At 39.9% G+C, this 23,446-nt stretch overlaps 1 pseudogene; it reads left to right on the forward strand.

Annotated features, from left to right (window-relative positions):
- Positions 1 to 18,202: 18,202 nt before the first annotated feature.
- Positions 18,203 to 22,590, forward strand: LOC147482631 (putative membrane protein At3g27390; annotated as a pseudogene).
- The last annotated feature ends 856 nt before the right edge of the window (positions 22,591 to 23,446 follow it).

Here is a 23,446-nt window from a genome sequence, read left to right on the forward strand (position 1 = left end):
AAGTTAACTATTCGCTACGCCAGAGGGCCATTCATTTTATTGAAACGCCAGAAGGCCAATCACATTACTTACGCCCAAGGCCATTCAGATTAACCGAAACGCCGTATGGTCGCCCAAGGCCATTCAGATTAATCAAACGCCAAAAAAGGGCCAATCACATGAGTTGTGGTAGCTAGGTTCTAGGATTTTCGATTACGTAATTTATTCAAGTGTCATACATTAATGACTCATAATAAATCCACTATATCACGTGCAAGTCAATTGCCTTATTGCACTAAGCCACAATATATAGAAATATCTCAATATATCTCATAACCATTTTCATACTTTCACGTACAATATATTATTGCACTACACCACACTCCCGGCAAATATTCGCCAATACTATGCTACCTCATAAGTAGATCTCACATATATAATAATGGAGCGTTTATATAAATTTCTCCAAGATATTACATTAATATATATATCCCAACATATGATATCATGTCATAATGCTTCAACGTATCACATACATTTTATTATAACGATTAGGAATATAATGTCTCCTAACATCTCAATATCGCCACGCGGTCAAAAATACACAACATCAATGTCAAATCTTTCTTAGATAATGACAACCAAATTTATACAAGCTTCCACAAGATTTTATTACTATATGTGTCCATATAATATACAACATAAAACGTAACACAATTAAACAGTCCACGCCTACAATCAAAGCCCAATATATATATTTTTACACACTACTCACGCCAAATCTAAATTAGATAATGACCAACCAAGTTATATAATATCGACAATATTTTATTACTATATTTGTCCATACAAATCAAATAGGTGAAAACTGAAAAGTCAACATTTCATAGTCAACGGTCAAAGTCAACATGTCATGGTCAAAGTCAAAGTCAACCCCAATGGTCAAAGGTCAACATGTCCCGGTCAAAGTCAAACTGTCGTTTCCGTGTTCGACAAGTGTTCAGTATCTCATAGCCATGGTTCATGGCTAAGGGCAAAGGTGCATGGCTCATGGTTAAGGTAATGGTTGGACCCAACCGCCAAACCCAAACCTTAGAACCCGAAAAGTCTAAAACCAACTTATTAATTCTAATTCACCCAAATGGGATCTATATTAAATTATATGGATCGCCCAAGCAATATTAGAACGGGCCCAAAAATGGTTAAGTGGTTCGGGTCCAAAAATTAAACCGAAAACCGCCCCAAAAACTTAATTTAAACTGGGCCCAAACTAAACTTAATTAAACCGGGTCCAAAGCTTAAAAGATTAATATCGCCCAAAACAGAAAAATTGGATTTCGCCCAAAACTCAGAACTGAATCGGGTCCACAAAACAAAGGCTAAAAAGAATTGGTCCAACACAAAACCGATGTGGTCCGGTTCAATTAAAATACCACCCAAACCAATACTAATAGTGGTTAGGCCCAACTAACCAACCCAAAGCCCAACCATCTAAACCGCCCAAGCCCAAACCGGTCCATAGTTCATCTTCTCCAACCGCCACCACCGCCACCCAATTTTTTCCGCCACCCACTCCCATTCCATTAAGTCGGTTAGACTCCCCATCCAAACCCAACCAACTTTAATGAAAACAACAAGCCCAAATCGTCCAATCCAAACATCACAAAACTAGATCTAGGAATTTCTTGTCAGCCATTAATGGTCGGGCTTCAAGCTTCCAACAGTATTCATGCCTCCTCACTACCCCCATACCTCAAACCACCAACCCACAATACCAAAACACAGTTCAAACAACGAAAATCACAAATAAAACCCAACCCTCAATATCACAAGAATATGCTCTCTCGCCATTAACGCCTTTGTGAGCTTCCAACAGCTCTATGCTAACCACCAATCTTAATCACGGCTATAATGAAGTTCAACCCCATCAATTCAACCCAAAACCAACCCAAAAAAACAGCCCAACCACCATGTTATTAGCGCCTCTCGGCTTCGACAAAGCTTCGATGTACCGACATCAACCAACGAAGTTCAAACAAATAAAAACATCATAGTTCAACCCACAAGAAATCAAAAGAGTATAAACAGAGAAAACAAGGAAAATGACGATTTTCTAATGGGGCTTTAATCCGCCTTAACGCCCATAAAGCTTGGACGGTTAAATCTCAATTTCGATTTCGAAGTTTTAACAACACGCACGTAATTAATAATGAACAAGAAAATTTAGTGAAAACATAGGACAATAAAAACGGTTTTCGTCAGATTTCGTGAAATAGCAAAGTAGCTACTCACCAGATGTATATATAAGCCTCCTAATAATTTCTCCGAAGTCCGAGCCGCCGCTACCCACCTCCGTAAATCCAACTTTCATCTCTACCTCCATTTTCATTATTTTATTATTCTCGAACCCTATTTTCCAAAACAATGTGTTTATATATCGGGTCCTAAACCCAAGCCCAACACGCACTTCGGCCCAAAACCAGCCCACGATCCCGAGTCCAATCCGAATTAATTTTGAAAATAAATAAATAAATAATTAATAAATAAAAAATAATGATTTAAAAAATACGGGCGCATGATACGCTTAATGCATCAAGGTAAGTTTACATCATCGATGGAGAGGAAGCCTACAACTTTCTCGAGAATTTAGTCAAGACACTCAACAATGGAGTACTAGCAACGAGGACGAAGCTAGAGTGGAGGGTGCCAAGAAATTTGGCAACCAAATTCAAGAAGACCCAAATCAAGCAATGCAATCAATTATGGCAAGCCTATCAACAGACTTGAAAATCTGAACAAGAAGTTTGATCGGGTTCTCCATGAATCCTCCAAAACCAAACAATTTCCAAGCTAAACCTCACCATCCAAGCCTTGTTATGTAATTTGTGAGCTATGTTCGATGAAGGCCACACCATCAAGAGTGTTCATATTACCGGATACTAATGCAGAGGCATGTAGTATCAACTCTTTAGGAAGAAATAACCAGCCTCAATCGGGGACGTAATTATTGGAAGCCACAAAATACAAATCGAGGAATTTTCCTCCGTGATTTTAATCATCAAATCGGTTCGAGAATAACCAAGATCGGTTCCAAAACCGCCAAAGAACCATACGTAAATCAACAAATCATACCAGAACCAAAGAATACCAAGCCAACACAAAACAGAGTTAGTACCAGATCTTATGAGTGGATATATTGCCCCTACGCCTCCTCGGCCGAAAGCAAAGCAGCTTATCCCACATCCGAAGAAGCTATCACCACCATTGTCAATGAGTAAAACAGCACAAATCAAAGAACCCGTAAGTTGGAGAATAACTTTAGTGTCATTCAAGGCCGATAGGGCAAATCGCCGCCTTGACAGAGAGATCAAAAGGAACATTACAAGCCACCGAGCCAACCGAAAGGAAGAGGTGTCCCGCAAGTAGATAACCCGAGATTACTCATGAACAAGTTAATGTTGTCACCACTTTGAGGTCAGGAAAGAAAGTTGATAGCAAGATTGTCTATGAACCAGGAAAAGATTCTGTGGAGCCTAAGGTAACTTATGTCCCCACCATCCCACCCAGCTTCTAACATTCTAGATATATCTAGTGTTGTGCCACCCACTGAAGTAACTGTTAAGAGAGAAGTCAAGGAACCTCTGCGGAAAGTAAGTAAGAAGAAACCATCACGAGTGACTCCACCTGTCACTCCACTATTTGTTACCAAGCCAACCGAAGCCGAAAGAAGAGAACCAATATTGAAAAATCCGCCAGCACCGTTTCCTTCGAAACTAGTGAATACCAGAAAAGATGACCAGTACAAGGAGATTTGCGATGTATTTCAGAATTTCTGATTAATATCCCATTTCGACCGCCATCAAGCAAGTTCCCTTATATGCCAAGTTCCCTGAAAGATCTAGTAAAAAGAAGACCAACATTCGAAAAGAAGCTTTTATCACTCAAAGATGTTCATCGCATTACCAAGAATCTATATCGGTTGTGAAACCGAAAGATCCCGAAATCCAACCGCTGTTACAGAATGGAGATTCTTTGGAGGAACAAGCTTTATTAGATTTGGGTGCCGGTGTGAATCTTCTACCATATTTTGTCTATGAGAAGTCATTTTGAAGGATCTAAAAACCGATCGATGTTACTTACAGTTGGCAGATAGATCAATGAAGATACCTAGAGGAATCATTGAAGATGTCATAGTCAAGATCGAAGATTTCTATTATCCGGTTGATTTCTTAGTACTCGACACAGAACCTACATCTGGTAGGCAAATACCAATCATTCTAGGCAGACCATTCTTGGCCACTGCAAATGCACTCATCAACTGTCGAAACGGTAATATGACGTTATCTTTTGGTAATATGAAAGTCGAGACCAATGTTTTCCATATGTTACAGCAACCACAGGAGGTATGTGCTGTGAACGAGGTATGCATGATTGAAGCGTTAGCACAGGATTATCTGCCTCATTCATATCCTGCTGACGAGTTATTGAAAGCTCTGACAGACTCAAATTGTGAGGAACTTAGTGTTGAGTCAATCAATGCAATTTTGGATTCATCACCTGTCATGGATGACATCAAATTCAAAGAAAAGCTTGAATCGCCTATGCTTGATGGATCACCTAAAGAGCTTAAGAAGGAGCCACCTAAGCTAGAATTGAAGCCTTTACCGTCTACACTCAAGTATGTTTTCTTAGGAGATTTGGGAACCTACCCAAGAGTCATTGCATCGATTTGATCTGAGCAAGAATCCGTGTTAGTAGCACTTTTAAAGGAACACAAGTCACCTATAGGTTGGACAATTGATGATATCAAGGGGATCAGCCCTATGATAGTTCAACATAGGATTCATCCGAAGAGAATTCCAAGACTTCTAAGCAACCACGAGGAGGCTTAATCCAAAATGAAGGAAGTAGTTCGAGAAGAGGACGCCAAACTCCTTGATGCCAAAGATTATCTACCCTATTTCGATAGTCAATGGGTTAGTCCAGTTCAAGATGTGCCGAAGAAGTCCGGAACCATAGTTATCGAGAATGAGAACAATGAGTTGATTCCAACCGTGATTTGACCGATGGAGAGTTTGCATCGACATGTGAAGTTGAATAGCCGCGATCGAGGAAATATCATTTTCCATTGCCTTTTTCATCGATCGATATTTGAAAGATTAGTCGGACAAGCTTCCTAACGCTTTGATGGTTTTCGGGATACATTCAGATCCATATTCACCCCGAGGACCAAGAGAAGACATTCACATGTCCTTTTGAGGATTGTCTCCGTGATCATCTCTCCTTAGTCCTTAAACGTTGTTCGCGATACCAACTTAGTTCCGAACTGGGAAAAGTGTCACTTCATGGTAAAGGAAGGGATACCGATGGAAGGAATTCTTGTAGATCGAGTTTAAAAATGTCTACAGGAAGTAAGCATGTTGTCGAAAGATCGGGCTTTTGAGATGGAAACCTAAGTATTCCCACTGTTAGTTTATGGGATTTACTCCCTGTTGACCTTCAAAGGAAGATTATTTGTATGGCTCGTGTAGGGTTCGGTAAAAGTCCATTTGCACATAAGAGGAGAGTGCGTAAGCTAGGTTGCTGTAAGAATTGCCATTCTGAAACTTGTCCTAGGTTACAGCCATTAAGAGAAAATTGTTGGTACAAGGTATACTTTTGTCAATCACATGCTGAGAGAGATCAAAAGAATTCCTACAAAGTGGAACCGAGTGGGTGGGAGTACTAGTCTTGAGGATCTGACTATAAAGGACTCAAAAGTCTTGAGGATCTGACTTTAAAAGACTCACATTATGTCTTGAGGATCGACTTTAAAAGACTCACACTACGCCTTGGGATCCGACGTAAAAAAGACCTAAAAATTTGTTTCTTGAACTAATTCTCGATATTCGCATCAATGGTAATATCCTACCTTTTTCTCATCCATTTCATTTATTTCTTTATACATTGAGGTCAATGCATGCATAAGTGGGGGAAGGTGTACTTGAAAAATGAATTTCGAAAATTAGTTTTCAAAACAAAAATATTTTTGTTTCTATATCAAGAGCATGAGAAAAAATGAATTTTAATGATGAGTCTGGGATATATATTCTATAATCGCTTAGTGTTGAGTTTGATAGATAGTTGATATTATTGATTTCATTACGCTTTTAGACTATTTATTATGCTCGGACATAGTTCTTATTGATAGAATTCTTTATCAAGGCATCACCATAATACTTGAGTGGTTTTGTGTACTTTTGCTAGAAGGGAGATTTAAACCCCTAGTAAACTAGAAGTAGATTTTTTAGACTTAGCCCGTGAGACTTGAGCTTTATACCCATTCTTTGGAGAGTTCTTATTTAAAAATCTGAGTCTTAGTGACTCAACATCTTTCAGTTCTTTTATGTCGTTGTAATATAGTCTCATTATTCGTTAATTTGGTTAATCACGGTGACATCAACCGGGAGATAGCCATTAGGTCTTGTAGTCTATTCAAAACAGAGTATCATACTGATAAGTCAAGTAGTAAACCCATTCAGCCTTTATCCCACCTAGTAGGACCATCATGTTAAACCCTTTTGCGCCTTACAATAAGCCATTTTCTTTCATAAAACCCCCTACCCTTTACCCAACTCCAGACAAGGAGTATAGCCAAAATCTTTATCAGCCATACCCATATGTTTCTAAGAATACGAGGGACACAAAGAGGAAGAAAGAGCACAAAAGGAAGATTACAAGGAAATACCAGAGAGATACAATAAAGACCATCATTACATTTATAAGTGAAAGAAGCTAGTGGAAAACAAGCATATCCAAGACTAATCAAGGATATACCACGAAAGTAAAAAAAAAAAAAAAAAAAAAAAAAAAAAAAAAGCAGATGGATGGAAAAGCTAAGACAAAGGAAGAATTTTTCTCAGAATACGTAATTTGAAGAAATCTTCCAAAGAAAGAAGCAAAAACCCTTAGTGTTTTTCAAAACAACCTTAGAATCCTTTTTACCTTTCCTTCATAAACCAATACCCAAGCCAAGTTACAACCCATGACTTATCACTACAAGATGGTGCTAAGTCTAGAATAGGTGAGAGGATGCTAAAGTGAATGACCCGACACTTCATATGTGATTGACATTCTTTCCATGAGACTACTTTTATTCAAGTCCGTTTTTCAAGGTAGTATGTGGGATGTTCAGATGCATTATTCTTTTCCCTACATATATGAGGTAAAATAGTAGACCATCTTCGAGAGATTCTTTGTTGAGAGTATGGTGGTGAGGATTGAAAGTCGAGATTATCTGTCTAAAGGTAAACTAGGGATTCCGTTTCTTGGATAGGAGAGTATAGGAAATTGACTAAGTACACACATAAGCCTTGATTGAGAATTTTTGTCAATTTTGACTATCTCTCATCATAATCTATGAGTCTTTGCAGCAATGTAGTTAGCAATGGAGATTGTCTATTGGAGTAAGCACTAAGTGGGTAAGGAATTTCTCTCTCTGAAAAATACTATCATTCTTGAACATACTATTGATTGATTTTGTGGGTATATTACCTGAAAACCCTCACGAGACTATAACTCGTCCTTTTTGGGGAACTTAAAGGTTTAAAGCCTTGTTGCATATGGTAAATGTAATCACGATGCCTGTGAAAATGAGTTAGGATTTTATTTTTGTTATTAGGATGTGATTTTGATCACTTATCTATTTTTTTATCTTATTTGCTAAGAGACTAGCAAAAGGCTAGTTGGGAGTTGTGATAAGTGCTCAAAAAGTGCTATTTAACCCTCGATTATGCCTCTTGTTTAGCCATCTTAGTGGAATAATAGTGTTTATAAGTTGTGTTTTAAGATTCTACAGTGAAAAAGAGAGTTTTATAGAATATTAGAGAAAATGGGGTAAAACGAAGCAATTGAGCATTAAGGATCACATGGGAGGCCCGTGGACAATCATGGAGAAGGCCAAGGGAATGGAGCTGTTAAAGATGCGACTTGGACCTATTTTAAAGTCTATTTGGAAGCCCAAGGCCAAAGGATTCGTTGCTTGGACCAAAGCCCGCCAAAAGAGGATAGAAGGATAGAGCGTAAGAGAGAAAATCGGCTTATCGTGCGGGGACGATGTATCGAAGGCCCAGACGATTGATTGCGTCTGGGGACGATAGATCGAGCGCCCGTGACGATTGATTAAGTCCGGGACGATGAATAATGCGCCCGCACACACGAATCGATTAATCTGTGAGCCAATTCCTTCTCAGTTTTGAAGACGAAGTCGGACTCTGGAAGAAGTCTATTTGTATTAGGAAACAAATGAAGGTTTGGAATGCTTCTAGAGCTCATTGTAACCCCTATAAATAGAGGACCTAAGTGCCTCATGTAATGGGCCAATTCACTTATATTCTTGTCTCTAGAACTTGAGGCAGAGAGAGATTAATAATAAAAGATCGGTTTTAACTAGCTGAGTCTTAATAAATTAGTCTTTCTAGTCTTATGTTCTTCAACTCTTCTTCTTCTTGTTCTTCCTTCTATATGGAAGGCTAATCTTCTCCTTCAAGGGAGGAGATGAAGCCAGTGCTTAAGGTTTAATGATTCTTCTGGTTCATGGTGTTCTTCAATCAGGTTAGTTCTTTATGTTTTTAGTTATTAGTTCCATTGCCCACACCAGGGGATGGAAGTATAGAATAGGGTTTATGTTTTGCAATATTAATATCATGCTAGTGTTCTTTACTTTTCTTCTAGTAGTATAGTTCTTTAGAGTTAAAGAAGTATTCTTTGTGTTGCCTTAGAGGGGGTAGCTCAGGGAGTGGATGCCTAGGGGAAGTATTCTTTGTGTTTGCCTTAAGTGGTGATTCATTGAATGGCCGCCCTATTAGGAAGTAATCCTTGATGTTGCTCTTGGTAATACATTGAATGGCTGCCCGAGCTTACATAAAAGGAAAGAAGATATTAATAGCATAAACATAGGAACAACCTTAAGTATAGTTAATTGTTAACGATGTTTTAGATTCAAAGAGGGCATCGGCACTTGCTCGATTGCCTAATTGTAGTCTACTTGTAAGAACAACCATGAAGCGAAGGTCATAGATTAAAAGTATTGGTGGATTCTAATCTCTTGAATTCCCTCTCTTATAAATTCCCAATAGTTTAGTTAATTTAGTTTAGTTTAGCATTAGAATCTAAATCTCTATAATCATAGTTTTTAATCCCTTAAACCCCCTTTCCAGTCCTGTCCTTCACATAACATACACTTAAAAGTGGAACGATACCCTACTCATCCTTTACTTATTGAGGGATAATTAGGTTTTGATACGCTTCTATTTGTTCAACGACCATCATACATCTACATCATCCATACACATCTACACACACAAAAAAGAGGCAGTGTCATCCATAGCAACTCTTTGCAACACTCAGTGGCTGCAATATACTCGGCTTCTGTCATGGAGAGGGCAACACGCTTTTGCAACTTAGATTGCGAAGAAACTGCTCCCCCTGTAAAAGTAACTAGATAACTGGAGGTGGACTTCATCGAGTCAACATCACCTGCCATGTCTGTATCAGTGTAGCCTTGAAGTAAGGGTTTACTTCCACCAAAGCACAAACATGATTTGGAAGTGCCCTTGAGATATCTCAATATCCACTTAACACCTTCCCAATGTTCCTTACCCGGATTTGACAGAAAACGGCTTACAACACCTACGGCGAAAGTAATATCCGGTCTTGTACACACCATTGCATACATCAAGCTACCCACTGCGGATGCATAAGGAATCTTTTCCATTTGACTCTGCTCATGCTCACCCTTTGGACATATCTCTTTGGTCATGCGAAACTGGCCACCAAGCGGACAGTTGACTGGCTTCGCTTGATCCATGTTGAATCTCTTCAACACCTTCTCAATGTAGCTTTCTTGAGAAAGCCACAACTTCCCACTCTTTCTGTCATGAGTGATCTGCATCCCAAGTATCTGCTTTGCTTGACCCAAATCCTTCATCTCAAAGGACTTACTCAAGTCTTTCTTTAGCTTAGATATCTTGTTGATGTTTGGGCCAACTATCAACATATCATCCACATACAACAAGAGCACAATGAAATCCCCATCTGGAAATCTCTGAACAAACACACAATGATCGGATGCAGACTTCTTGTATCCTTGCTTCACCATAAAGGAATCAAACTTTATATACCACTGTCTCGGTGCTTGCTTCAACCCATACAAACTCTTTATCAGCTTGCATACTAGGTGCTCCTTGCCTTTGACCTCAAACCCCTCTGGCTGGTCCATGTAGACATCTTCTTCAAGGTCTCCATGAAGAAAAGTTGTCTTAACATCTAGCTGCTCAACCTCTAGGTTCATACTTGCGGTCATACCCAATACCATCCGGATAGAAGTCATCTTCACTACAGGAGAGAAAATCTCATCAAAGTTAATCCCTTTCCTTTGACTGAATCCCTTCACAACAAGGCAAGCTTTGTGCCTTGGGTGAGGATTATTCTTCTCATGCTTGACTTTGTATATCCACTTATTCTTGAGAATTTTTCATCCTTGCGGTTTCTCAACTAACTCATAAGTGTGATTTTTATGCAAAGAATCCATCTCGTCATGCATGGCCTTCACCCACTTCTCTTTGTCTGTACCTTCAAGTGCCTCTTGATAGTACATAGATTCTCCATCATCCGATAGTAGAATGTACGTATGTGGTGGATACCTGGTTGAAGCTAGTCTCTCTCTGTTTGACCCCCTTGCCCCATCTGCTGGTGCCTCAGGAGGATGCACTTCTGCTTGCTCTGGTGGTGGTTCATGCACTTCATCTGCATCTTCTATACCAATATGTTCTATCCCATCATAAGCAATAGGATTCTCATCATGAGCTTCAAACTCATGGTTATCTGCATTCTCAATGCCTCCTGCACATTCCACAGTAGGAACTTCTTGTTCTGAATCAACAAGATCATTGGTGAAAGCCTGTAGTTTCTCTCCCTCCTCAAAGTCTTCTATGGTTTGGTCTTCCAAGAACACAACATCTTGACTTTGGATTACTTTCTTGTTAATCGGATCATAGAGTTTGTAACCAAACTTTTCATCTCCATAACCCAGAAAAATGCACTGCTTGGCTTTGTCATCAAGCTTAGATCTCTCATCCTTCGGAATATGCACAAATGCCCTGCACCCAAATACCCTCAAGTATCCATAATCAACATCTTTGCTAGATCATACTCTCTCTGGATAATCACTATTCAGAGGCTTTGACAGCGATAGGTTGATCACATGCACGGCAGTACGCATTGCTTCTACCCAGTAGGTTTTAGGTAGCTTAGAGTGAGACATCATGCATCTCATCCTCTCTAGAATGGTATGGTTCATTCTCTTTGCTATTCCATTTTGTTGCGGTGTCTTGGGAACGGTCGGCTCATGACAAATTCCATGACTCTGGCAATACTCTTCAAACGACCCAATGTACTCACCCCCATTATCTGAGCGAATACACTTTAACAACTTCCCAGTCTATCTTTCCACCATGCTATGGAATTTCTCAAACACGCCAAGTACTTCATCCTTGGTCTTCAGACTATAGGCATATATCTTTCTTGACGCATCATCAATGAAGGTCACGAAGTATGAAGCTCCCCTATGGGATCTCACTTTTATAGGACCACATAAGTCTGTGTGCACTAGTTCAAGGACATTGTCCTTTCTGTGAGACGGGAATCTTTGGAAAGACACCCTGTGTTGCTTTCCTACCAAATAGTGAGTACATGTATTTAAATGTGTACCTTTAATATCTGGCAAGGCCTTTTGCTTAGCAAGAACTTCCATCCCTTTTATGCCAATATGACACAGTCTCTTGTGCCACAGTTCGGAGGAAGCTTTTTCTTCTGCCGTATTCACTTCTACTTTACATAAACTAGCCTGTGTTTTGTAAAGAGAGCAAGTTTTCTTCCCTCTGGTTGCTACAATGGAACCTCTTCTCAGTTTCCATACCCCATTACCAAACGAGTTTACAAAGCCATCGTCATCTAACTTCCCAGCCGAAATTAGGCTTAGCCGAATGTCAGGGACATATCTTACATCCATGAGTGTCAAGGTGTAGCCGACATTGGTTTCTACATAAACATCACCAATGCCTATAATCTTTGAGATGCCACTGTTACCCATCTTCACTTTACCATATTCACCACAGCTGTAGGTAGTGAAGAATTCCCTATGCGGTGTGACGTGATAGGATGCTCCTATATCTATCACCCACTATGTATCCTGACATGAGGTACTAAGACAGCATACACCATAATCTGACATAATTCCCACTAGGTCGTCGACTAGTGCAGTAGTATCTCTGCCTGTGTTTCCATTCCTTTGCACCATGTCTTCATGTACACAATTATTCTTCTCATCCCTCTTCAGTGTTCCGCACTCATATCTGAAGTGGCCCTTAGTGGCACAATAGTAACATTGCTTCTCTGCCTTAGGAGTTTTAACTTTACCCCTAGATTTACTTCTGTCATCACCTCTAGAACGAGATGGTTTTCTGTATCTACCTCTCCCCCATTTCTCTGTGACAAGGATCTCTGAGCGAGAGGAGCTCCCTTTTGAACTCCTTCTAGTCTCCTCATTCAACAAAGACGTGATAGCCATCTCCATGGTAACGATTCCATCCTTGGCTGCTCCGTGTAGAGAGACTACTAATGTCTCCCAACTTTCAGGTAGAGAGCCTAATAGAAACAAAGCCTCAACTTTGTCTCCCAAATTAATCTTCATCAAATGCATCTGATTGATGGTATTCTGTACTTCATTAAGATGCTCAGACATTGAAGAATCTTCTTGGTACTTCGTGTCGGCAAACTTCTTAACGACCATCACTTTGTTTCCGCCCGACTTCCTCTCATAAAGGTCTTCGAGTTTCTTGCACAAGCCAAAAGCTATAGTCTCTTAGGATACATGGTGAAAGACACTGTCATCAATCCACTGTCAAATGTACCTAATTGCTTTTCTGTCAAGCTTGTTCCACTCAGTCGCAGCAACTGCTTCCAGTTTTTCTCCTCCATTCTCAATGGGTTGTGCCAAGTCCTTGTAATAAAGCAAGTTTTCCATCTTGGCTTTCCAAATGGTGTAGTTTTTCCTATTCAGACTCATCATGCGAGTGTTCATGGAATGGTCCATTTCTACAAGTTATTTAAACTCAAATCTTCTCTCAGGAGTTTTGTCAAACACCTTCCAACCAAGATTTGGATAACACCCTAGGATAATCTAACCAAGGCTCTGATACTACTTGTTGGGGTTAATACCAATACCAATCGATTCTCCACTACACAGATAACTCGTATTTGAACTCAATTCAACTCCAGACAACAATCTAAATATCAACTACAAACTAGCTAACATGCCCAACTCACTAAACAACTATTAACAAAAGATAATAATATAAAGCAGTAAAAGCAAACCACAACACAAAGAAATACCGTGGTTCGGCCAATGGTGCTTACTTCGACAAGAGCTAGTCCTTTTATAAAGTGGGAAGGAAGATTACAATCACTCATTGCAGTCTCTCACCTTACTAGATCACTCCTCTCTCTTTACAGGCTTGTATCTCTATAAATGTTATATCTCAATCTTGATTGCTTTCAAGATTGGGTTTCTCTCTTTGTTCTTGTGTATTTTTGTGTCTCTTATGAGTGTTAGGTTTTGCCAAAAACCCCAACCTTTATTGCAAACTCGCAGTCCACAAAAAATAGAATTCTTCTGAAAATAGACACGAGCGCGGGTCGCGCCTTGGGCAAGGCCAAGTCGAGCGCGGGTCGCACTGAAAGTATTGGAGGTCGACCAAGGCATGAGCGCGGGTTGCGCCTTGGGCAGGCCTATTCTGAACGTGGGTTGCGCTCAGGCTTATGTACGCAAGCATAAATCCTTTTCTCCTCATGTGAGGGATAACTCCAACAATTAGGGTTACGAAGAAGCTTCGTCAATGCCCATTCTATGGTGCTGGTAGTTGTATCTGTAGACACTACAAATAGTTCCTACATCATTAAGGTATATCCATATTGTGAATAAATCAATGCGGAAACAACATTATCTACTACAAATAGATTAACCCTACACAAGGATCTATCCTTCTCTCTAGACAAGACTTCAACACCCTCCAAGTACTATCCTAACACTTCTCAATGTCAATTTAACAAGCATATAAAGTAAAAAAATTAATGTAAAAGAGAACACACCATAAGACAAGGATATATCGTGGTTCGGCAATTTGCCTACGTCCACACTGCGAGTTCCAAGCTTTACTAGATGTCAAGAGTAACATATTACAAGAGCTCTCAATTCACTCACAAAGAATGAACACTCAACTCACTAAGAATTTCTCTCATACAATCTCTCTCTTTCTTTCTTTTGGTTAGGTTCCAACTATCTCACAAAGAAAAAGTTCCCTCTCACACAGAAAGGTTCCTCTCACAAAGAAAGGTTGAGTTTTTAGAAAAAAACTTTTGCTTTTGTACTGGACCGAAAATGGTCGAAGTCCTGCTGAAAAATGGTGGAGCGCGGGCGCGCCCTTGGCCAGGCAAAAGTCGAGCGCGCACGCGCCTAACATACTGTTCGTCTCAAATAAGGTGGAGCGCGAGGGCGCCCTTGGCAAGGCAAACTTGGAGCGCACACGCGCCTATCATACTGTTCGTCAAAGAGACCTTTTTTTCTACATTCTCCACCTCGGTGAGGTTTTAACACATAAAACCGAGTCAAACACATTTAGCAAGAAGCACTAGTCCCGAAACTCATCGTCAACTACCCTGAAGGGCCATGCCCACAAAGGGCGATGCCCGCGAAGAGCCACCCACAAAGAGTCATGCCCACGAAGAGCACGTCATGCCCACAAAGAGCTATCTTCACAGAGAGTCATGCTCACAAAGAGAAATCATACCCATGAAGGGCAATGCCTATGAAAGGCATCAATCAACAATGCATGAGCCTCCACCATTTGTGGAGTACCTCCAACCAATGTTGGAACTCAACTCCATAGAGAACCTTCTACAACCCAAAGCTCTTTTGCCCGTAGGCAGCCTCCACCATTTCATGCATATTCACCGACCAATCTTTGCAATAACCATCTCTAACAACTTCTTCGAAGTCATTTGGTTCATCACCCTCAATATTCAGTGCGTAGGCAACTGAGTCCGGTTGACCATAATGTTTCACTGGCTTATCATACCCATACTTCGTAACTTATTTCACACTTCTCTTTGGCTTTGATCTAGCCAAAGCTTTCTGCTCAGTTTGTTGTAGCTCTACTTCTTGTTGAATAGTTCTTTCATTAAGAACCTCACTCTCTATAGCATCCTTTGACGCTTCCATCTCGATCACTTGAGATTTTATAGAATCACCACTATTTCCAGCCTTCTCTGGCCTGTTAAAATGTAGCACCAAAGTCTCATCAAAGGTAACCTCACTGCTGACCAGGAATTTGTGGTTCTCAAGACACCACAATCCGTATCCCTTTCCTTCCTTTGCATAGCCCAAGAATATTGCTCTCTTAGCTTTAGAATCAAACATACTATCCCTAATGTGGTAGTAAGCACTAGATCCAAACACGCGCAAAGTATCATAATCAGTTGGTTTCCCTGTCCACACCTCATAAGGTGTCTTGCAGTCTATCGCCGAAACTGGTGATCTATTATACAAGTAACATGCCATGACCACTGCATTTGCCCAGAACTTTTTGCCAAGATTGGCATTGGAAAGCAAACACCTAGCTTTCTCAAGTAACGTGCGATTCATTCTTTCTGCTAATCCATTCTGCTGTGGCGTGCCCCTCACTGTCCAGTGTCTTGCAATACCCTGTTGCACACAGAACTCCTTGAAAAGACCATAGGTATATTCAGTACCATTATCAGACCTCAAAGTCTTCACCTTTATGTCTGCGTGTTTCTCAACCATTGCTTTCCACCTTTTAAATGTCTCGAAAACTTCATCCTTGGACTTCAAGATATATACTCACACATAGCATGTATAATCATCGATGAAAGAGACATAATACCGGTTACCTCCCTTAGAAGTCACTCTAGAGGGTCCCCAAACATCCGTATGCACATAATCCAGGATGACTCTCGTCTTGTGCTTGCTTGTACCGAATTTGACTCTGCACTGCTTGCCATAGACACAATGCTCGCAGAATTCCATACTTGGTTTCTCCAAGTCTTTCAGTAGTCCTTGCTTGCACAACTCAGACAATCCCTTTTGGCTCATATGCCCAAGGCGCATATGCCACAATTTTGTGCACTCAGAATCATCACCACATGTACCCACTGCTACATTGCCTATCACTGTAGTACCCAACAAAGTATACAAGTTTCCATGTCTTTGACCCTTCATAATGACTAAAGAGCCACTAAGGATCTTTAGGACTCCACCATTTCCCACAAACTTGTGCCTTTGAAATCCAAGGTACCAAGAGAAATAAGGTTCTTCTTTAGCTCAGGAACATGCCTCACATCGGTTAAAGTCCTCACTACACTTTCATGCATCTTGACCCGTATAGTTCCAATTCCTACCGTCTTACAAGCAACATCATTACCCATCAAAACGAAACCTCCACTCAAGTTTGCATAGGTAACAAACCACTTCCTATTTGGACACATGTGGTAGGAACACCCGGAATCAAGAATCCACTTTTCGATCATGTGGTAGTCTTGTGTAAACACCAAAAGACTTATATCATCCCCATCGAAGCCGGAAGCAAGACTTGCTTCACTAACATCCTTATTCTCAAACTTACCACTCATCTTGTTACTCTTTTTTGGGCTAGGGCAATCAGATAGATAATGCCCCTGTTCTTTGCAATTGTAGCACCGTACATGTTTTAAAGACTTCTTCGAACTACCCTTCCACTTGCTTATGGAAGTCATCTCATTCGACATCATCCTCGCTGTCTTTTCTTTTGCTTCTTTATCAAACTTCTCTACTTCAAATCTAGAATTTGACATCTTGGGAGCCATTTTTCAAGTCACACACAATAACCTAAAAAAATAAATTTTACTTGAAAATTTTATCGAACACCTTGTCTACGCAAATTTTGAGCACTATGGTTCTTTACCAAAACTCAAAATCCTAGGTCGTATACCTTGCTCCGATACCAATTGTTGTGAATAAATCAATGTAGAAACAACGTTATCCACTACAAATAGATTAACCCTACACAAGGATCAATCCTTCTCTCTAGACAAGACTTCAACACCCTCCAAGTACTATCCCAACACTTCTCAATGTCAATTAAACAAGCATATAAAGTAAAACAATTAATGTAAAAGAGAGCACACCACAAGACAAGGATATATCGTGGTTTAGCAATTTGCCTACGTCCACATTGCGAGTTCCAAGTTTTACTAGATGTCAAGAGTAACAGATTACAAGAGCTCTCAATTCACTCACAAAGAATGAACACTCAACTCACTAAGAATTTCTCTCTTACAATCTCTCTCTTTCTTTCTTTTGGTTAGGTTCCAACTATCTCACAAAGAAAAAGTTCCCTCTCACACAGAAAGGTTCCTCTCACAAAGAAAGGTTGAGTTTTTAGAAAAAAACTTTTGCTTTTCACTACAACAGAAGGGCTCTTTTGCAGCGCACCCTTTTGCCACGCTAAAAATTTGTTGCTAAAACACATCTATTGCAACGCCAGCTGGCGCTGCTAAATGTCTTCCGTTCCATAAGGCCTGACTTACTTGCATTCACATATTGCAACGCCTAGACCGTGACAAATGCTTCCTTTTATTATTTTTAAGAAACAATAACAAATATTTTTTTTAGGAATTTTAGCATTGGCAACGCAGTTGTCGCTGCGACAATATATGGAATTATTTGCAACGCCGTATTCATTGCTATAAGCTTTAGTCGATTTAATATTTACGCTTTCTCAATATTTGCTATATAGTTGTTGCGGCGATTGTGGCGTCACAATTGGACTCTTTCAATTTTCACAGTCTTCTTCGCGGGCTTTCTTTTGGGTTTTGGCCCGAACAAAATAACAAAATACTGAAAATAGAAATAACAACAGAATAAAAAAAAAAAAAAAACCCTAAAATCACTTCTTCTCTCCAACTGCTCGCTCCCCTCTTTAGTTTCTTCAGCAAATATTGCTATTGCTAGGTGGCTTCAATCTTCCACCCCCGAATTAAGGTAGTCTTCTTCTACATTTAAGATAATTCATATAAGCTTTCCATATTTTGCAATATGGAAAGCTTATAAGATAATTCATACCTGTTTTGTTGATGTTCATGGTAACAAGATGTTGAACTCTATCAAAGGTTCACTAAACTGCTTGTATGTGGTCTTTGCCTTTATCTCTGCTCTTCTTCTTGGTGCTCTCAAAGGTACTTCTTCTCTTCTTACTCCCAACTTGTATCCGCTTATTTCGATATTTTATGATGGTGGGGATTGTTTTTTTCTTCTTCGTCATACTATAAAAAATTTTTGTTTGATGATGGGGTTTTGGATTTGCAGGTCTAATATTTGGTCCTATTGCAGCTCTAGTACTCATAATTGGGAATGTTGGAGTGATTTTGGGCCTTTTTCCTTATCATGTTGCTTGGACTGTTTATACCCTTGTCAAGTATGTAAATTCCTCAACCTTTGTTTCCTTCAAATTGAATGTCTTTAAGCTATTTTCCATGGAACTTCATATCTGAATTGTATTGTTTGGGTGTAATAATAATTTCTTTTCTTATTTGATAATCTTGATCGGTGATTGTTTACGTCATGTAGGACTAATCGGTTCGATGTGCCACTTAAAATCACTCTCCTATTGGCTTTGCGGTGTTTTTGGCATATGGTTGGGCCTCGGCATCGCTGTGTAGCGTTCTTTTTAGGTCTTTGGATACGGGTTCTTCACGCCTTAGGTGTCAACATTTGAGGCCTTGAGACGGGACACGAATCGGGGAAGTTTTTGGCACCGCATTGTGGTACGGTTCGAATTCTCATTTGTGTCATTCTTTTCACATCGGCTCCGTAATTGAGGTTCATAAAACTAACTTGGGGTCTCTTACTATTTTATAAAAATTGGTAGGATGGGACATGGGATCTGATCAAAACAAGTCGCATCTTGTAGTTCGAGATTTCGCAGATTTCGCAACCATTCTTATCCACTCTATTTAAAGGACTTACACAAAGATTCATATGAAACTTCGAACTCTTAGGTATGCTTTATCATTTCAGATTGAAATTCATAAGTCAAACAAGCTCCATTTCGTGATTAATGAAGTTTATCGATGGGCTCAAGCCCTTATTTTCAAGGTTTTAAGAGGGATTGTTTTCTCTTGGTCTTACATCCGGAGTTCCGTGCAAAATTCCAATTAACGAAGTGTTCTGTTTTGGTTGGTTTTTCATTTGAAGCTAATCCATGAATTGCTTGAGCACCATTTTTCTTAATGATACTATATATCGATTGCGGGAATGGTGAAGAATATCTTGTGCGCATTAAAATCAAAGAGTTGTTTATACTTTATACCATGACCTTGTTTCTTTTTTGTAGGTTTGTGCACATACCTGCATGTATTGCCGATGGGGCTGATAGGACTCCTTGTAGAGATTCCACTTTACACCATAATTTCCATAGTGAAGAGTCCATACCGCTTTTCATAGGATGGTACAGATTGCTACATGATCTCATAAGCCGTGGAAGGCCCGTTTCTTGAAAGCGGCTTGTATCCCATTCGCGGGTTTAACAATCCTTACGTGGCCACTTGTTGTGGTTGGAAGCATCTTATTTGCTATCTTCTCAAGCATCTTTGTTGCTTACTGTATGGAGCAGATTGTTGTATATCAGTCCAGTTCACCTTTCTTTCCTACATTAAGACTTGAATCTTCTTGGCTGCCAACTTATGTTTAGTCTCTTACTTCTTCTTGCGGGAAAGATCTTTCCGAAGAGGTGCAGCTTATGTCGTTGCCATGGTTGCAGAATTTGATGAGTACACGAATGACTGGCTATGTTGGGTCATCAACAGCATTTGTACCAACATCAATAACTGCTGCACCAGGTTTGATCCAGTCACCTTTAATCATATTTGCCTGTCCTGCTGCAGCTATGATGATGTCTGCTCCACGAATAATGCTTTTTTCGAATCGATTAGTGCGTGAGTGAACTTCACGATAGCGAGTGGCATCTGCTTTTGAGAAGAAGCAACGCCACTGGTAGTCCAACTATATTACTTCGACCAACTACCACTGCCCTTTTGCTCTTTACACTTATGCCACTGCGTGATAGAAGTTCAAGGCAACCCTTTGGTGTACACGGCTGAAATAATGGATCTCTGCCTTTCATACCAAGTTTGCCAATGTTCAGAGGATGAAAACCATCTACATCCTTTTCAATGCTGATTTCATTTAAGACGTTTTCTTCATTGATATGTGCTGGAAGAGGAAGTTGAACCAGTATTCCATGGATGTCAGGATGAGCGTTTAACTCCTGGACCTTTTGGATCAATTCAGCTTCGGGTACTTTCTCGGGCAGATTGATATCATAAGATTTAATTCCAACTTCAGCACATGCCTTTCTCTTCATATTCACATAGCTTTGAGAATCTTTCCTACTTCCCACAATAATAACAGCTAGCCCAGGGACCTTTCCATGTTTAGTGGAGAGTTGTTGAACTTCTGAAGCTATTTCAGAACGTATAGTATGAGCTATTGCTTTACCATCTATGATCGTGGCTTTCTTCTGCTCTTCTTCTGAAGACGCCATTATTAAATGAGATGGATAATGATGAAAGGCACCCATAGTTGATCAATAAGATGTAGACTTCTGCTATTGATCACAAGCTAAAAAAGCTTTGCAAGATGTTTTGCGTTCTAGTCCACCAATAGTGCATCTAGGTCGTTCAATTGGGTGATCATAACTATTAAGGTCCGCTATCTTTGCATTTTCAAAGATACACACTTTCAATTTTAAAATTTGTTTGAACAGATAGCTCCTTTTCATGTTATCGATCCAATTATTAAGGCTGAAATGGAGGAGAGTGCTTGCTTTCGAAGTGTGGGTGTTGGATAGAAAGGCTTCGGCTTTATGCGTTCTTGACCCTCCTTCTAGCTCTGTTTCCGTTTCATCGATCAACCGTCTCTGCTGGTTTAGGATCAATCACGGATGTACTTTCATTGTCAAAATGAGAGTTTCGGGCACCTTGTGGGGAATCATTCGATGTCGGAACCATGTTATCCACGGCCGGGTCCTTTTCCTCTCGCTTTTTGTCGAATGAAGCCTTTTTTTCTCTTTTTCCTTTTATTAATATTTGAATTCTTCATAGTAAAATGACCCGATGAGGTGTACGGGCGCGGGGAAGGCACCTACTACAACTCAGCCGGGAACCCCAATCTATTATCTCCGTTCGCCTTTATTCCGTCTAATCCCTTGGCGGCGGCTTTGCTCCGTGAACCGACCTCCGCGTGGCATCGGCTTTTGCGCCTCTTCGCTTCGGACATAGTAGTTTCTACATCCGAAACTGCATGAGAGCAGCAAAGCAGCCTCCGCGGTGGTCATGTTTCTCAACTTTGCACTTTCTAATGGTTTCCCCAAACCATATGGGACGCTCGTCTAGTTCTCATTGGAAAGGAATCAATTTGAATATTCCTTCGTCTCCCGCTGACACAGTTTGACACACGGTCATACCGATTGGCTCCAAATCTATAGTTGTAGAAAGAATATCAAGAGAACTATCACGGGAAAAGCAAGTGTATGATCGGATCAATCAAGAGATAGTGGTTCGCCAAACAACTTTTTTCCCCTTCGAAAGAAAGATAGGGTCAATTTCAAAGACTAATTCCTACACTTGATCGGTCTCATATGTTACCTTAAAAGAGTTGTTGGTTCAACACATATGGCTTAAACGCTATTCTAGAGCCCAACCCTTCCTTCGAGCATTTTTGTTGATGGTTGAGCTTCCCGATCCTAGCCTATCCATCTCGCCCTTGTTCCTTTTCGCGGTAGTCGCGTGTTTTGTGCTTAGGTTCTTTCCACGAGCCTCCCTATTAAATAGTAGCAAAGGATAGAAAGAATAGCGAAGGATAAAGGTTAGGACAAAGGATATTCGCTCTGTTAAACAAGTGGCAAAGGGATAGAAGGAATAGCCGAAGGCAGGACTTCTTGACTCCTAAATCATAGGCAGGGGGTTAAAAATCTCATTATAGGTTGGTCGATACCTTTACATCTGACTATGCCATCTGTTGGAACTGTTTTTTGTAGTTGAGCTTGTTTGCTTGATTTACTTGATGTTTAGCCTTACTTATTTTATTGTTTCATTGGTGATAACTTTATGACACGAGGTTTTTTAATGGTTTGGCATTTACATGTACAATTTAGATCAAAATCTATTAGTTTTTTGCTATTTTTGTCTTCTTATTTGATCTGTACCTTCATGAATGTGATCGAGTTATAACTTTGATAAGTTCTTTCTAAGCTTTTGGCTATGGGCACCAATTTACGCATATAGGAGGTGCATAGTTTCACATGCATTGTCAACTTGAGTGTGTATTAGGTTTATTAATGTTTCTAATAAATTTACTTACGTGATTTTTTTTTTTTAATTTGTTATGCCAGATTGGTCGATTGGTCGCCAGAAATAGTAGAATCAAGAAGAAGCTCGAAAGTGGATCTTTGCTCAAATTAGCATGTTATAGACATTATTTGTGGAATTTTAGTTTTGAATAATTCGTCTAATTTAGTTGAACGTTGTTAAGATTATGTGAGGCGATGTTTTTCATAAAAAACATAGTTATGTGAATTCTTTAAGATCTTTTGTATTGATCGAATGGTTTAGTAATGAAATTCATTTTGTTATGATTTGTGGTGAATTGTTATAGGGTTACTATGTTCTATAAAAATTGTTTTGGGGGGGATTATGTAAATGAAAATGTACGGAGGGTATATATATGAATTGCACCATTTGTAATGCTAAATCGTCCCCAAATAAAGTGTGTGCTTTTCCGGAATTTATATCATTCGCAACAATTTTGGTGTAGCTAAAAGATTTGATTCTACCGTAATAGCGTAGACACTTTTTGCCACACTTGGTGTGTCGCTAAATTTATGGACGTCTGTTGCCACGCCAAATGTATAGCTAAAAATTCAAACTTTCCGCAACGGAAATAGTGTAGCAAAAGGTTGCCTTTTGCGATGCCTAGTTGTGCAGCTAAAGGTATCACTTTTGCAACGCCATCCTAGTTGTTACAAGCTCTCTTTTTCGGCGTAAAAGCGGCGCAAATAGTTTGGAATAAATTTGCAATTAATTTAATTTTCATAAATGAAGTAGCAACGGAATTAGTGTATTAGCAGCGCCCATAGGCGTCGCAACAAACTAGGAACATTTGCCACACCACTTTTGGCGTTGCATTTAAGTATTTGAGACGCACTTTTTAGCCACGCCTTTGCAACGCCATCTGGTGCGTTGCGACAGATCTTTTGCCACGCTCAAAGGCACCTTTAGCGATGGGGTATGGCGCTGCTAAAAACATGCTCTGTTGTAG

The sequence above is a fragment of the Coptis chinensis genome, chromosome 8 (assembly GCF_015680905.1).
Source record: "Coptis chinensis isolate HL-2020 chromosome 8, ASM1568090v1, whole genome shotgun sequence".
NCBI classification, from domain to species: domain Eukaryota; kingdom Viridiplantae; phylum Streptophyta; class Magnoliopsida; order Ranunculales; family Ranunculaceae; genus Coptis; species Coptis chinensis.